At 43.1% G+C, this 14,339-nt stretch overlaps 1 protein-coding gene across 8 annotated transcripts in view; it reads right to left on the bottom strand.

Annotated features, from left to right (window-relative positions):
- Positions 1-8,983, bottom strand: part of LOC108930477 (ras-related protein Rap-1A-like) — a 32,842-nt gene extending 23,859 nt beyond the window's left edge. For 3 of the 8 annotated variants that reach the window (XM_018745734.1, XM_018745741.1, XM_018745739.1), the window contains exon 1: positions 8,916-8,983. The gene's annotated coding sequence lies outside the window, so the exon portion shown is untranslated. Of the gene's footprint in view, positions 1-8,848 lie in introns of all 8 variants that reach the window. The other 5 variants (XM_018745735.1, XM_018745742.1, XM_018745738.1 and 2 more) reach the window with 5 other exon arrangements.
- Positions 8,984-14,339: the final 5,356 nt, after the last annotated feature.

Raw genomic sequence — 14,339 nt, 5'->3', positions numbered from 1 at the left:
AAAGACAAAAATAAAAAGCACTGCAAATTCACAGAAGCTTATACATCAACACTGTCCACTAGTCATTTCTCTTTTTTCCCCTTCCCCTTCCTTAAGCATTTCTCAGATCTGTGATTCCACCCTGGCAAGGCAAATTACCAGAAACAGGATACAAGTCACTGTAAATGTGTTTTTCAGTTCTGACGTTAACACTTTTGCAGGGAAAACAAAAAGGAGGGGGGGGGGGGATCAGATGTTCAACCATGTGAAACTCAAAATCCCTCAAATGTATATTCTAATTATTTCCTTCCAATTACAGCTCCTTCAAACTGAAGGAATGAATGCAAAAACAAGAACAGCTTTCCTAGAACCTTCACTGCCAAACCTGTTATGAAGAAGACTAGCTGTGCACTTGACTGCTTTCTATAACACATAAGGTATGACATTAAACCATGATGCCTTGGAAGCAGCATGATAAGACAGCAGCTCCTCATAAATCAATTGCAATGACCTTATTCAGAAAACATCCAAATACAGTGAAAGTATTAAAGGTGCCAGGAAGCAGTTTTAGTAGCAGACCATTATACCCTACCATTGGGAAATACAATGTATGTGCTGTCAGCCCCTTTTCTGGGCTGCATGGCATGCCAGCCTTCCAAAAAAGGGCAGCACAGGGAGTAGTGTTGCTGTCTCACAGTGCCTGGATGGTGCGAGAGGACGCAAGTTTGATCCCTGCTCAGTGTGTGAAGTTTGCATGTTCTCCCTGTGTCTGCGTGGGTTTCCTCTGGGTGCTCTGGTTTCCTTCCACAGTCGAAAGACATGCTGTTCAGGTTCACCCATAGTGTGTGACTGACAGAGAATGAATGTGTTGGATGAGTGACCCATTGTAAGTAGTGTATCTAGCAGTGTAAGTCACCTTGGTGAATAAGGTGTGTGGGCTGATAACACTACATAGACTTCACTGGAAGTTGCTTTGGAGAGAAGCATCTCCTAAATAAATAGATGTAAATGTAAAATGTATTTACAGCAGTTATTCTGGGACCTCAGAGTCTCAAATGGCTGTACAGAATGCCTGCCATCCCAAGCTCTCAGTACTTAAGAGCTTGACCATTCACTTAGTTGGCTGCTGACCAAGAGAAGAAGGAATTCACTCTAGAATGATCTGTTCTCTTCATTTCATACAAGTGGACACAGACCCCCCCAAGTGTGAATTCAAGCACATAAGGAAGGAAAGATCAACTTACATTTATACATTTAGTTTCACAGGCTGGACGAATAAAGCCTAAGATGCTTGGCTGAAGGTGTGCCCCAAGCTCAGGAGCTATCTTGCAAAAAGTGTATGGTACAACCACAGCTGTTCAGAACTTGTTGCAGACATTCGAGGGATATTCAAAGTCTAGAACTTTTAGTAGGTTTTAGCTTCTGTGAAGGCAAGATAAACACAAAAAGCTCTCACATGATTCAAGTGCAATAATCCATGTTGTCTCTCTGATTAATGCTGATATACCCATACTCAGCCAAGCAGACAAAGCACAGACTGTCAGATCTAGTAAAGCATGGGTATATGATAGCAGTCCCTACTTCACTACTAGAAATGTCCTAAATCCATGACTATGCACACTAAAGCCAACAAACTCTGAAGACAATGTTGTACCTGACTGTAACATAGTCATATTTCATGGTCAGTTAAATTAGATCAGATTTCAACAATAACTTGCCCCATTTTAAACTCTTTTTTTATCCTATCAAGTCTAAAACTTTGAGAAGGATTTCAGAAGAAAAAATGCCAAGTGATGGATTTTAGCATACCAAAACAGGGAAAAAAAACCAGACGCACAAGGTGCTAGACACTCAGTCTCAGAGAGCACACACACAGTTTGACCATTCTTTCCATCACCCAAAGAGCATTGTATCTATTTGAACATGATGTTGCCAAGAGACATTAGAGCATTACAATGTAACCTAGGAACACACATATGTATATAAAAGAGTTTTGCAGACCAAAAAGGCCTGAAAGCAAATGCAGAACTGTAAACATAAGAAGCCTCTAGACTTTGGTACCTGTAACAACCTTGGTGGAGTAAACATACTCATCAAAGTTTCAGCCAACCAGACCTTAAATGTCACCATCAGTCCAAATGTTTCAGAACGGCAGTAAAATAGTAGATCACAGATTTGGTGGGGACATGAGATGCACTGATAATCTATAGAAAATTAAACAAATATCAAATTATAACCATCATTATGGTGCAGTAACACCAGACTGTAAATTAACCATAGAAGCAAGTCACCCGTTTCAATTATGTACAATATATTGACATTAAGAATAAATTCCACTATTGCCTTGGCAACTCTATTCCCTGGTGTCAAAGGAAATCAACCATCAGTCTCTAAAGATAGTTAATAATACATAATATATGCTTAATCTATGAAAAGAGATGTTTATTACATTATCCATCATTACAAAGGTTATACACACAAGTTAACAATACAGAATGAAACGCTCCACCTACAGAAGCCTGAAAACTTCCTGGGTTGTTTTAAGAGTGGGATTTACAGTGATTGACATGACCACCCAGGGAATGTGAACTTTCATACATAGCCTTACTCGATTAGCAGCTGTGCAAGGATATGTAGCCAATGAGTTCTAAGAAGAACATAAGTACCCAGAACCAATTTGGAACATACCAAGAGGAATCTACCACCTACAGGAACCTGGTGCAGCAGGTAAGGTATCAGTTAGAGCCAAATTGCTGAGCGATTGGACATTGCTTTGGAAGAGACAGAAAGAAGTAGAAGAATGGATTAAGAAGAATCCCATCAGATATATCCCATTTACCCATGTCTGCTTCATAACCATCAGGCACAAAAGAATCCTCTAACTCTATAATATCTTACAGTACCCCACAAAATCATTAACAACTCCTATATCAAAAGAACCCCCACTGAATTTGGATAAATATGGGGTGAAAAGCTGTTGGGAATCTCCAATTGGCTGTAGTTACAATTACATTAGTCATGTGAAATTTCCTTCGGAATTAAGCTCTTCTCCATACTGCAAAAAGGTGGCAGACCGCATACTAGAAACTGGGCTCTTTCAAAAAGACAATGTGGCATCAATTCCAAGCTTATTTTGGGAGCACCAAAGCCAACAAGAATGTTGCTACTTTCCAGCATTTACATTTTCTTCAAACTATGTTAGAAGGGACAGATTTACATGTTTTGAAAATGTTGACTGCAATCTGTATTAACTTGTTAAATTAAATGATAGGGACAACATTTACACAACAGGATCCTGAGAAGGAGCACAGTTGAGTGCTTCTGTCCATTTGGGAGTAGAATGCATTCTGCAGCTCTGCAGAGAGAAGAATGTTCAGTTATTCTTTGGCCGAAGCAGATATGGCAGCCCAGATCTTTAATAACCAACCCTGATACATTTCCTCTACTGAAGTCAGAGGTGACAAACTTTATTACCTTCATGAAAGAGATAACAGCACCTGGTGTTAGCAGCCACTTATCTGCATCCAGGAGGAGGAGGCTGTCACAATTCCAGCTCCTGAACCTGTTCACCCTTCAGGTCTCCCTTCAAGTTCTCCCTTCACCATTCAAGTTCTCAGAATCAACCTGCCCAGTTCACACTAGACCTCCCTGCGAAGCCATTATCTCCGAATTCAAGCCGCTCTCTGAATCAGAAATCTCTGACCTCAGGATACTGTGCAGAGCCACCACCTGCTCGCTTGACCTGATCCCATCATCACTCCTACAGAACACTTCCCTGCAACTGTCCATCTTCATCTCTAAGATCATCAACTCCTCACTCTCCTCTGGCTGTTTCCCAGATGCCTTCAAAACTGCTTTAATTTCACCTGTTTAAAGAAAAAAAAAAACCCTCCCTGGATCCCAATCTGGTTGAAAATTACAGACTGGTCTCTCTCCTCTCCTTCCTGCCTGAAAACCTGGAGCGGGCAGCCTGTGATCAACTGTCTGATTCCCTCACCCGGAACTGTCTCATCGATGGTTATCAGTCTGGTTTCAAAGTTGGTCACTCCACTGAGACAGCCCATCTTGGCGGTGTCTGATGCTCGCCAAGCTGCTAGAGCCACCTCCCTCTCCTCGGTCCTCATCCTCCTCGATCTGTCTGTGGCATTCGACACAGTAAACCACTGGATTCTACCCTCCTCCTTTAACCAGCTTGGGATCAAAGGTGTGGCACTAAGATGGTTTGAGTCCTACCTATCTGACAGATCCTACCAATTGGTCTGGAGGAGCTCTCCTTCTTCTCTGCCTCTCTCAACCGGTGTCCCGCAGGGCTCGGTATTGGGTCCTCTTTTCTTCTCCATCTACACCTCCTCCCTTGGTCCAGTCATAGCCTCCCATGGATTCAAATACCACCGCTATGCTGATGATACCCAGCTCCTCCTCTCCTTTCCACCTGGTGCGTCAGACATCTCCGCACGCATTGCTGCCTGCCTGTCGGACATCTTTTCGTGGATGTCTGATCACCACCTCCAACTCAACCCCTTCAAAACAGAGATTCTTTACCTCCCAGCCGACCTGTCTTCCTGTCACGATCTCTCGATCAAACTGGACAACTCACTCATCTTGCCTACCTCCTTGGCTAAAAGTCTGGGAGTAACAACTGACACGAGTCTGTCTTTCTCTCAGCACATCGAAGCTACAATCCAGGCCTGTAGATACATCCTGCATAATATTCACAGGATCCGTCCCTACTTCACAATTGACTCTGCCCAACTACTTGTCCAGGCCATGGTGACTTCCCATCTGGACTACTGCAACTCTCTCTCTTGTGTGGGCTTCCTGCTACTGCCATCAAACCTCTGCAGCTTCTACAAAATGCTGCTGCACAAGTTGCGTTTGATTTGCCAAAGCGTTCCCACGTATCTCCTCTTCTTATTTTTGTCTGCACTGGTTTCCTCTAGCTGCCCGAATCAAATTCAAGACCCTGGTTATTGTCTACAATTGCATCAAAAGAACTGCTCCCAGCTATTTACAGGTCATTTTTATAAAGCACTCTTCTCACACAGTGTGCTTTAAATACATAAAAATCTTTCATATTAAAAGGAGTTTGATAGGGTTTTGAAAAAATCTTGAATTTTACTGTGCAATGTTCAACATATACAATATTTCCTTGTATACTGTTCAATATATACTTTTTTCCATTTCTACAAAGTTTCATCGTTCATCAATATTGCATTTAATTTCCTTAATATCACTCATACTAATTGCTCTACAATGCTAAATGAATCCAAATAAAAGCTAATCAACCATTTACATACAAGTATGTTCAGTAGTAAAGCATTGTGCGTATGTATACTATAGAATAGTTAATTCTCTGAGATGTACGTTGTTTTGGAGAAAAGCACCTACTAAATGAATAAATGTAAATGTAATAGCATTAGCACTGCTAAACATGACACACATTGTCTGAACCGCTTGTCCCATACGGGGTCACGGGGAGCTGGAGCCTAACCCGGCAACACAGGGCACAAGGCTGGAGGGAGAGGGGACACACCCAGAACAGGATGCCAGTCCGTCACAAGGCACCCAAAGCGGGACTCGAACCCCAGACCCACCGGAGAGCAGAACCTGGTCCAACCCACTGCGCCACTCATGCTAAACATGAGTTAGAGACATATGTGACACTTCACATTTGACTCAATGACTAATACTATAGCCCTACAAAATATTTTCTGCAGTGCAAGTCTCATGAGTATCAATAAAGATGTGCATACTTTTGTGTGTGTATAAATTAAATATGTACACACAAAATAACATTTGTTATTTCACACAGATACATACTGTATATATATAAATCTGTATCTTAATATATTCGTGTGTATATATATATCCCTTGACTATAAAGTTTAGGATTTTTTGGTACACTACTAGGATCTCAGGTAAACATTTATATGCTTGAAATTGAATCCATGCTATGGACCTACAGACAAGGGATTTTTTTACAATGTCAAATCCATTTAATATTACATACTGTACATTTCCAGACCAAGCTATTATGATTATGATTTCCTTTTTATATTTTTAACATAAAACAAAGATGCTGGATAGTCTGCCAGGGTACTGCATATTGCACACTTTATTAATAGTTAAGGGCATAAGCAGTGAATATCATAAATCATAAATTGTTTTTATTTACACTTTAAGAACAAATTTCCTGAAAACTGTTCCAAGTTGAGTTGTTAGAACTGTGTCTTTCATTTGGTACTACATATTAACGTGTTGTACTTTACCTTCAGCATTACTTTTTCTCTTGTTATATCAGAGACTATAGTATGTACAATCACCATCACTAGAATGTGGAGGGGAAAAAATTAAAAGGAATTCCTTCCTATCTACCATAGGTTTTTTTGACCATCTTACTGGAACCTCAACTTTTTTACATTGCATTATTTTTTCTGGCCTTACGGGGGGGGGGGGAATTCTCTGCTCGACTACAGGTAGCATCTAGTACATTTAACTGCATGTGAGCAAAAAGACAGGATAATTAGTTCTAATTTTTTTTTAAACCTGTTCTGCCCCTTCATAGATTTGTTAAAATATTACTGCACTAGGAACCACTTTAGTTACCTAGCGGACCACAGAAAATTTACATGACACTTGTTGTGAATGTACAGAACTAATGTGGAGCAAAGAATATGAACATAACAGGTACAACACACAGATGGCTCTAGGCCATTTAAAAGCATGCACGGAGAAACTGGCAAGCAGCAATATTCACTCTAGTGTGAAGATGAACACGTCAGCAGGTATCAGATATGGCGAAGCAAGCGTCAGACCAAAAGGCCTGGTGATGGTTTTAGACAACACAGCACTATCTCTATGCACAACACTCCTTTTGTTTGCTGAGGAAGCAGCCTTGGAGTGTTATTCAAACATTTATCTGAAAATGAGTCTATGAAGACAAGCATCTGTAGATGAGCAAATATGGCTGGAGAAGCTGAGAAGAGGTGGAAATAGGGACAAGAGAAATCAAGATCTCTGCAAGACACCGTGCTCGTCAACTTACGCAGCAGCATGCTACAAGGAGATCTCAGACAAACCTCCATGACCTCTTAGCAAAAGAAACAACCTACACAGCACTGCAGTAGCGCACTGGTCAACAGGCATAGCACAGATGGCCAGAATCAGCCCTCCTCAGTGGGACAACAACACACACACTAATACCACTTGAACCAGAAACAAGAAGATAAACTCAGTTTTCAGAAAAGGGAAAATAAGATGATTCAATAAACAGCCATACACGCATGAGGTAAAGATCAGAGTACCGAAGAACTCCTCATTGTTTGAAACACAAAGAAAGGAAAGGACGGGAATTCTATAGCCAATGTCAACAGCTGTACAAGCAACAGCTTATACAGCATGGTATAACACCGAATTCCCCCCCAGGGATTAATACACAGCAGCTCAACTTGATGTAGGCACTTGTGTGTCCGAGCTGTGTGCGTCCACACACCTGCCTTCACCTCCAATCTTTCACGAGGGTGACAGGACACACTTGTTTTTGTTTTACAACTGTTGCTTTACTGAAAGGATTTTTTAGCCGTTTACTTTAGCTCACCTCGTGCTTCTGTGGTAAACCAGGCACTGATTTAAAGTGATTCACAAAGCCAACTGTACCATGGTGTTCTAGAGCAGGGGTGGTCCTTTTGCTGTCTACAGGCCTGGAGCCACAGTGGTTTGAGATGAAACACCTGGAGCACAACAGAAATAAATGCCACCCCTCCACTTTTTCAGTGTTCATGCCTAAAACTCCAGTTTTGGATGTTGTCATCATAGTACAAGTGATGTCCTAGCAAAATCTGGAAGGTACAACATTATGTTCGCGTGGACCCTGCGATATCTCTGGGTCCAAAGGCAAGCACTCGAACTTGGCACTACTACTGCCAGCTGGCACGTGGCACAGACAAAACCAGATCCTGAGAAATGACAGAAGAGCAAAACGGTTGAGCTTCTCCGAACAGTAGTAGTGTGAGTGTGAGCAGTTTCACGCAAACTAAATTTTTTTTTGGTCATTTTCAAACCGGCTCCTTGGCTTGGCACAGAACAAAGGAGATTCGCTAAACTGGCCGGAGCGAAAAATGAGAAAACGCCGGTTGTGCAGCTCTTGTAACGCAGACGTCGTGTAAGACAGCTGAAACACATGTTCCGCGAAAGAGGTCCAAAGCAACGCGTCGACGGGGCGGACATCATGGCCTGGAGAGAAGGGCAGCGGAGGACGACGAGGAGGAGAGGATTATCTCAGGATGACTGAGAAGAAAACATCTCCACACACCAACTTTTCGTCAAAGTTTCCTGACTAGTATCAGTCAGGACTATCAGACAGTATGTGCTTACAACTAGTCGCTTCGGTCGGAGAAATTACTGGGTTCACACAAGCGCCTCTTCAGTTTTATTTTGCTCCCCCGGCATGGCTAAGTGAGCGGACAGCAAAGAGGGTCCTTCCCTCCATCAGCCCGGACGGGGAGGCGCCTATCCGTTACGTTCCGTTCCGATCCGATCCGATCCACGCGCGCTCTTCAGTCACGGGCCGCCGCCCCGCGCTGTCGCCGCTCACGCCGCAACACGCGAGGCGTCTCCAGCACAGCGTTCAGGGCTCTCCCGTGTGGTTGCGTGGCGCTCAGACGGAGAGTACAGCTACGAGAAGAAGCTCCACCGCTCTGTCCAGACCGAATCGGTAACAATCTCTCCGGCGTCATTTTCCACTCTGTAGGCTAGCTTGTCTGCGAGCTCCGTCCGGCCTGGAGCGCACCAACACAATCAGTGACGCCACGTACAACTACTGACAGGGTGATGTACTAGTCTGTGTGTGGCGACATGGTCAACACTCCACCTTAAAATGAAGCGCACTCACTGCGAGGGCTGCGCGTTACCCGCTCAAGCTGGTCCGCTATACTCACCGTCTTCTACTCTCTGCCACTCCACCGCTGTCTACGGGTCTCTGCGATTTCGGCGCCGCGCACGTCACGCCCCTGCCGCCGGTTTGTTGCTCTTAAAAGGGCAATGCCGTAGTGCCGTGAGGGCCCGTGCTGGCTCCGTTCAGCGCGTGGTCATTGAGGCGTTACACTATGTGACACGCTGGAGATTTGTTTTGCTGGCATGTGCATGTTTTTTTGAAACTAGGATTTGTGTATGTGTGTTGTGAGGAAATACCCCTAGGCTAGAGAAATTGTTTGCGGGTTCCAAAGTGATTGACAGTTACTGTTAAGGTTTGGCACAGTTAAATAGGTTATGTTCTGGAATTGACTTGTAATAAGAAGAAGCTTGGTGCTTTCATTCTCCAGATAAGATTCCCTAGTTCCAGAGATTGAACGAATGAACTCTTACTTTCATCCCTGCACATCAAGTAGGGGGTAATCAAACAGTGTGGAATCAAAAAGGTGGGGCTTGGGCGGCATGGTAGCACAGCGAGTAGTGCTGCTGTCTCACAGCGCCTGGGTGGTGTGAGAGGACATGGGTTTGATCCCTGCTTGGTCTGTGTGGAGTTTGTATGTTCTGCCTGTGTCTGCATGGATTTCCTCCCTCTGGGGTCTTCCTGACATCTACTGAGGACAGACAATTACCCGATCGGGGGGAGTTGGGGTGGTCTTACCTGCTGGTCTGTGTTCTGTGCTTCGAACTGTGTGTAGAAATCATTCAACACATCTGGGAGCGAGGCGCCACCATCACAGACAAGTGATGTAGCTTTGTAGTCTGTGATAGCCTGAATGCCTTGCCACATAATCTCAATATATCAAAAATATCAATTTTATCTGTTAAATTGGACAGTGTGTGGTACCAGACACTTTTCTAATCCATTCTGATCCATTTACTCCTCCAAATTGAGAGGAGCCAGTTGAGGTGGTTCGGGCATCTGATAAGGATGCCCGCTGGGCGCCTCCATTTGGAGGTATACCAGGCACGGCCAACTGGGACGAGGCCCCGAGGTCCGCCCAGGACCCACTGGAGGGATTATATCTCACAGTTGGTCTGGAAACGGCTGGGGATCCCCCAAGCTGAACTGGAGGAAGTTGCGGGGGACAGAGGTGGCTGGGCCTCTGCTCTCCCTGTTGCCACCGTGACCCTACTAGGACAAACGGGACAGAAAATGGATGTATGGATATACTTCAGTTACTAAATCCTTCCTTCCATCATCTATCCATTTTCACAGAAGGGGGCGCCAGGTCATCATAGGTACACACACACACACACACACACACACACACACACACACACACACACATACATTCAGTGAGGGAAGTATAGTGTTGCCAGTTCAATGGAACTACATGTTTTGGGGAAGAAGTCCACACAGATACAGGGAAAACATGCAAACTCCACACAGATCGAGTCAAATTCAAACCCACGCCCAAACAGCCCAGCAACTGTGAGGCAGCAGTACAGCTTTCTGTAATTTAAATGAATTTTCATTTCATTTACCCAAGGAGACATGTAGCATACCAGAGTAAAGAATGTATCGCCCCTTTAAGAGCAAGAGGAGGTTTTCTACCACAACGCTCCCTCCAGAGTCAGCACAGGGAGTCCAGTTTGTCATGGACCTCTTTCAACTGCTGCCCTTGGTCACCTGACAGCAGGCAGATCCCCCAGCTGCTTTCCAAAAGTCAGAAATAACATAGCTATGAGCTTCATGGGCAAAGTGCCATCAGTGGGGCCCAGTGGGGTCAGTGGGGGGATCAGTTCATGACTTCAGCCTAGTAACCCCTTCCAGCCAACTAGGAGCAGGGCAATTTGTCCAACAGCCCTCAGGGTGCAGCAGCTTTGAGCTGCTCAAACACAGCCTGACATGTGACAGCAGGTCACAAACATCTTTCTGTGTCACAATGGAGACTTATTGACAGCAGTCCGCTTCACTCCTTCTAATCAAAACTCATATCACAAAAAGACAGAACATGGTTTTAAAACACCACTTTACTTATAAACACACAAGAAGAGTTCTTCTTGGCTTTACCACACGAGAGAAGCGAACTGGAGATGCTATATTTAAAGAATGGGACTTGTGAGCCAAGAGGATTAGCAAGTTAAAATCCCAGAGAGGGAAGTGACTTTTGTACACTTGACATAAATACACACACACACACATTGTCTGAACTGCTTGTCCCATACAGGGTCGCGGGGAGCGGGAGCCTAACCCGGCAACGCAGGGCATAAGGCTGGAGGGGAAGGGGACACACTCAGGACGGGACACCAGTCCATCGCAAGGCACCCCAAGCGGGACTCGAACCCCAGACCCACCGGAGAACAGGACTTGGTCCCACCCACTGCGCCACTGCATCCCCCCATGACCTAAGTATATAATCCTAATTAGTGTAATTGATAATTGTGTTACAGAACTTTAGAGAATCGTTTTATTTAAGAACGGTGACATATTCAAATTCAGTAACGGTAGTTTCCAGATTTATATCCTGGAAACACCAAAGAAGCTCCTTATGTCCTCAGGCAAGTGTAAAAAATATATATGTATTTTTTTTTTCTTCAGGAAAACCGCATTATGCTGAGTTTCAGAACAAAAGCAAATAACTGAGTCATGGCTTTTCAGTGAATTTCAGAAACTGATCCCTAAATGGAGAAGCGAAGGGATTGTAACATATTGATTTTAGGTCATTAGGTTATTCTGTATAAAATTCTATAATTTCTGTTTAAAGCTCTGTAATCTAATCACGTCATCAGTTACTAACCATTTCTTTTTTATTGAGCATTGTTCCGGTATGATAAGGCCTAAGGAGGCCAACCGGCCATGATACCAGTATCCAGTGCTGTCCGAAGCTGATGACTGCCTGCCATGATGGACGAGACATGCTTGGTGACCTGGGACACCAAGTTAACACTCAGCTACAATGTTCTTTTTAGTTGTAAATTGAATTTAATTTATTTATTTTGTTTATTTAATTCATTGCCTTTTGGTTGTGAGCTTTTTTCCCTTTCCTCCATGGCCAGTAGGCTTAGTTACAGCTTTTCCTTTATGGCCAGCCTTTTACTTGTATTATGCCTCTGACCCTTTGTTCAGCGCTTTGTGTTACTGTGTGAGAAGAGCTCTCTATAAAATACAATGAATTGAACTGAATTGAATTGAATTATGAAAGTAATTGTCACTATGAACTTTTATAGTCGGGCTCTAGCCATGAAACAACCAAAACTGCATATTCAGTCTGACATTTAAAGCAGAATGTCTTAAAACAAGCATAATAATGATGTTAGCCTTTCCTTCAGCATAAAAGTTTGTAATCCTTGTAAAACACATCAGTTGTATTCCCTTTGCTGTCATTTTAATATCTGTTTCTTCCCTGACACAGCAACAGAAAAGAGTAATACGGTAAAACAGTAAAAATTTGAGGAGTCTCCTTTTTTTTTTTTAAGTCACCCCAGTGGAAAAATGTGACAATGCATAGCAGTGGTTCATTGTAGGAGGTCAAATCAAAAAGTATCCACAATAATTTGTACTCCAAATAACACTGATTGTTGCGCATGCTTCTCAACTTACCCTCATATATATGTGAAACCAGATTTCCCATGATAAGATGGCAGAAACCCGAAAAAAGAAGCAGCATCAGTGTCAATTTTCTCCTGAGGCACTGTAGGCACAATGCCTGAGGCCTAGGAAGTTTTTAGGACTCTCGAAAGATTGAATATTTTAAAATGCCTGAAAAATAAGGAAAAAAGATGGTGAGATACTTAATGCAACTAAAACTTCACAAAAAAATATATAATTCCATAATATCTAGGCATTTCCTAAGAGAGTTTAGTTCTGCTTTTCCCTCAGTTGCGGTTTAGCCTTCAAATAGTTTAAAATCGTGTCACCTTGGGTAATAAGGTGTGGCCTGATACTACATAATGTTTATTGGAAGTCGCTTTGGAGAAAAGTGTCTGAGCAGTATAGAATTAAATGTCATTTTAATTGAGACTAGACTATAAAGGTATAACGTAAGCAACTACAACTTAATTTTTACATAAAACACATCAACGGGAACAAGAGGCTTTACACAGTATTGATTTAATTATTTAATCTATTTCCCTAATATGCTTAACCACAAGTGAGGGACAGGCAGTGAACAGAAGCAGGAAACAGGGACTGTAATGCTAAGTTGGGGCCACAAGTTCTTGCAGATATTGGTTGGGCTGTTTATTTGCTTTAAGTTTATGTAAACTCTGTTTATTCAGCCGTAACTCCACGTTACTACTGTTCTCATGAAACGCGTGTGTGAGTTCGCGCTGTATGCTAAGTTAACTGCGCTATCGGTGAATGAGTTAAACTGGTATAGCGATTTGTTGTAATTAGACTCTGTTTCCTTTACTGTTTCTGTTTATTAGAGTTTCACTTGCGTTTTCACCTGTCATTTGGAGACAATAAAGGAGGAAGACGCTCATAATATCCTGGCTCATGAGAATCGAGTTTGGCTTGCTGTAAACTGCATTAACTCACTGTGCATAACACGCAGGGAGAACAGTACAGTAAATATAAGCAAATTTCAAATTTGATGCCTTCAACACACTCCAAAAAAGCTGGGACAGAGGCAAAATAAGAGTGAAAGTTTATAGAATATTCAAGTAACACCATTTTGGAAGATTGCACAATAAGCAGGTGAATTGGTAACTGGTGAGGGAATCATGATTGGGCCTAAAGGAGCATCCACCAAAGACAGTCTTTGCAGATAAGGATGTGTTGTGGCTCACCACTTTGTTCCAAACTGCGTGAGAGAATTGTCAATCAGTTCAAAAAGAACATTTCTCAATGCAGGATTGCAAAGATGGTCTTTCACCATTTACAGTACATAATATTCATGTAACCATGGAAAGATTCATGGAATCTGAAGAAATCTCAGTGGGTAAAGGGCAAGGCCGGAAAACACTAATGAATGGGCGTGACCTTTGAGCCCATAGATGGCATTACATGAGAAACCGTCATGCTACTATAATAAATATAGCCACATGGGCTCGGGAGTACTTCAGCAAATCATTGTCACTTAACACAATCCACTGCTGCATTCAGAAACGCAACCTGAATCTCTATTATGCAAGGAGGAAGGCATACATCAGTTCTATGCAGAACGTTGCCCAGATCTCTGGGCCTGAGCTCATCTCAGATGGACTGAAAGGTCATGGAAACGTGTGCTGTGGTCAGATGAGTCCACGTTTCAGTGTGTTTTCGGGAAAAATGGATGTTGAGTTCTCCATGGCAAAGATGAAAAGAACCAGCCAGACTGTTAGCAGTGAAAGGCACAAAAGCCAGCATCTGTGATGGTATGGAGGTCCATCACTGCCCACAGCATGGGTGACTTGCGTACGTGTGAAGGTACCATTTACGCGGAGGCGTATCTTGGGATTCTAGA

Source organism: Scleropages formosus, chromosome 22, assembly GCF_900964775.1.
Source record: "Scleropages formosus chromosome 22, fSclFor1.1, whole genome shotgun sequence".
NCBI lineage: Eukaryota > Metazoa > Chordata > Actinopteri > Osteoglossiformes > Osteoglossidae > Scleropages > Scleropages formosus.
The sequence above is the reverse complement of the archived record's forward strand: the minus strand, read 5'-3'. Positions and strand labels throughout refer to the sequence as shown.